The 3,374-nt window shown below is 43.9% G+C and overlaps 1 pseudogene; it reads left to right on the top strand.

Moving 5' to 3' along the window:
* The first annotated feature begins 231 nt into the window (after positions 1-231).
* On the top strand, positions 232-943 carry LOC103259564 (annotated as a pseudogene).
* Positions 944-3,374: the final 2,431 nt, after the last annotated feature.

Below are 3,374 nucleotides of genomic sequence, written 5' to 3'. Positions count from 1 at the left end.
GTGAACTCATGGAATACTTGAATTTAAAAATTTTATTTTCTATTATATCATCAACACCAAGAATGGAAAATCTGATATATACTGGCTGTCCACTAATACTTTTCAAAAAGATGACCAATTCAATAGACATATAATGAGTGCCAGCTTTTTTCAAATTACCAGAGCTTTACACTGTACCTCTGTGCTCTTTTTTTCAAAGAAAATCATTGTTAAAACAAATGGAGGAGGAAGATGGCGGCCACCTTAGTAGCTGCTCAGAGAGTGGGGCCGGCACCATCCTGGAGGCCGGAGGCCATCGCTCCAGATTGGGAAACCAGGGAAGTATCCACAGGGACCACTATCATAGCCGTGCAGTTTGACGGGGAGGTGCTTCTGGGGACTGACTCCAGAACTTCCACTGGGTCCTACATTGCCAATCAAGTGACTGACAAACTGACTCCTATTCACGATCACATTTCAGGCTCAGCAGCTGATACCCAGGCAGTAGCTGATGCTATCACTTATCAGCTGGGTTTTCACAGCATTAAACTGAATGAGCCTCCTCTGGTACACACAGCAGCCAGATCCTTTAAGGAGATGTGTTACGATACCGGGAAGACCTCGTGGCAGGAATCATCATGGCAGGCTGGGACTCCCAAGAAGGACGGCAGGTTTACTCAGTGCCTATAGGTGGTATGATGGTAAGGCAGCCTTGTGCCATTGGAGGCTCTGGGAGTTCCTATATATATGGCTATGTCATTGCTACCTACCGGAGGGCATGACCAAGGAAGAGTGTCTGCAGTTCATTGCGAATGCTCTTGCTTTGGTCATGGAACAGGATGGTTCCAGTGGAGGGCTGATGGGCGTAGCAGCCATTGCAGAGTCAGGGGTAGAGTGGCAGGTACTTTTGGGAGATCAGATACCTAAATTCACCATTGCCACTTTACCACCCCCCGAATCCTGAAATTCTAGTATGCCTTAAGAGATATTCCATACCAACGCAGCATTTAATCAAGTTTTTCAAAGAGAAAAAAACGTAATTTTCCTCCACAATGTAGCATAGTGAAACAGATTTCACAGTTGAATCTGAGGATAGAGCTATAGCTTACACAAAATGTGAAAATAAAAATATTCAGCCGGGCTCAGTAGCTCAGCCTGTAATCCCGCGCTTTGGGAGGCTGAGGTGAGTGGATTGCCTGAGCCCGCGGGTTTGAGACCCGCCTGGGCAACTTGGCGAGACCTCATCTCTACAATAAATCAAAAAGTCAGCCGGACGTGGTAGCGCGCGCCTGTAGTTCAGGTTACTCCGACGGCCGAGGCGGAAGGATCGCCGGAGCCCAGCAGATCGAGGCTGCGATGGCCGGGAGCGTGCCGCTGCACTCAAGTCTGGACAACAGAGTGAGACCTCAACTAAGAAAAAAAAAGAAAAATGCATGCACAATCGCTAGCACCACCAAATGGAAATCAAACCCACCTCTTACCTTCCTGTGCAGGGAGACCACACAACCCACCCAGGCTGCTCCTGCCTCTGCTTCTGCCTCAGCGGTCCATGGTGCTGCCGTTCTTTCTTGCCATGGATGAAAGTGCAGGTCTTTGATGGGAAGGTTAAGAGCTGGGAAGTGCGGGCTCCTGAGAGCACACACTGATTTGCAAGTGAATGACGTGGGAGGGAAAAGAGAGAGAAGGAATCCCTCACCAGCTTCCTCCCCTTGACCGAATGACTCCCAGGGTTTGAAGTCCTGAGCGATTCGCTCCCTGCAACACTCTTTCAGCCCCAGTCTTCCTCTTCTTTCTCTTTCTTATTTTTTGGGGTGTAAGGCATACTCATGAACTGGCAAGCCATCTGGAGGAAGCCAAAGGACCATAACAATGATGGGAGGAAGGGGGTCCCTGCCTATCTTTTCTCCTTGCAATATCCGCTTCTGTAAATAGCTTGCTTAAGGCCCCCCTCCCTCACCCACCACCCGAGCTATACTGCATGCACACAAAAATGTAAAATGCGCATATGGGGAAACGTAAACCTGATATAAGGCAAAGCTCACAAGCAGATGGGACCCCAGGACTTAGGCGTTAGCCCCCTTGGCCCGCCAGCATAAATAAACTTGTGTTCTCCTCACATTCCAGGTGAGCCACTTGTCTCTCAGCTGCAGGAGTCAGCTCTACTGCAACAACTAACTAATAAAATTTTTTTATTTTACTGTGAGTTCTAAAATAATAACAGTTGCATGTAGAACTCTGAATGTGTATTGAAAGTACTAAAGTTTTCATCATTCAAGCAAGTCTGCACTAATTTTTTAAAACATTTTTATTACATTCCTTTTCAAGTAATTTGAATTTCTTAAACTTGGTTTTATAAGTTTTTAGATGAAAGAGGACTATTTTCCTATTTCTCTATTCGATTTTAAGGGGAAAATGTATTTGCTTAAAGACTCTGGGCTATATTACATCCTTAATGAAATCAATAGTCAACTGCAGAGACCAAGGATGGTTGAGCGTCCTACCTACATATTTAAGTTGTGAACACTTTTTTTTCCTGCAAAGACCTGTGATCACTATAAACACCTGGTATTTAAAACATTTTCATGCAAATTCGTAAACATGAATCTTTTTCCTTTTCTTTTCTTTTTTTTTTTTTGAGTTGAAATCTCACTCTGTCACCCAGGCTGGACTGCACCACAGACTCATAGCCACCTCAAAGTTGACCTGCTGGGCTCCGGTGATCCTTCCACCTCAGCCTTCTAAGTAACTGGAACTACAGGCATGTGCTACCATGCCCAGCTAATTTTTAGAAAAATTTATTTTAGAGATAAGAACTCACCAAGTTGCCCAGGCTGGTTTCGAACCCGTGGGCTCAGGTAAACCTCTCGCCTCGGCCTCCCAAAGTGCTGGGATTACAGGCTGAGCCACCAAGCCCAGCCTACAAATCTTTGTCATCATGTTGAGATATTTCTTGAATATTAGCAGAAATAGCCCATTTACTCAATGTAGTAGAAATGACAAGTTAAGCATTGTTAAGAAAAAAAGTGCTGTTAGCGTTGAACTGTTCCAACTGTCCTAAAACTGCTTTTCAAAATATGTGCAGATTTCAAAACAAAAAATTGGAAAACAACTTCATCACCATACCTAGACTCATAATTAATGCTTTATTGAAGACTGCATCAATTAGAATATCTGTCATTTTTTTTTGTCTGGCATTCATTTTTTATCATATTTATGTACATATACAAAGAGGCGTGATTAGCTACACATATTTGATAGGCCAGAGTGAGGTATGTTGTCAGACACCCAGATTAGGTGTTTGAGAACAAGAAATGTGCACTGGATATTTATTTTATTTTATTTATTTTATTTATTTATTTTTTTGAGTTGGAGTCTCACTCGGTCGCCCAGACTGG

The sequence above is a fragment of the Carlito syrichta genome, unplaced genomic scaffold (genome assembly GCF_000164805.1).
Source record: "Carlito syrichta isolate Samal-C Ts95f unplaced genomic scaffold, Tarsius_syrichta-2.0.1 Scaffold302888, whole genome shotgun sequence".
Classification (NCBI taxonomy): domain Eukaryota; kingdom Metazoa; phylum Chordata; class Mammalia; order Primates; family Tarsiidae; genus Carlito; species Carlito syrichta.
This window is presented reverse-complemented; position numbering and strand designations above follow the sequence as displayed.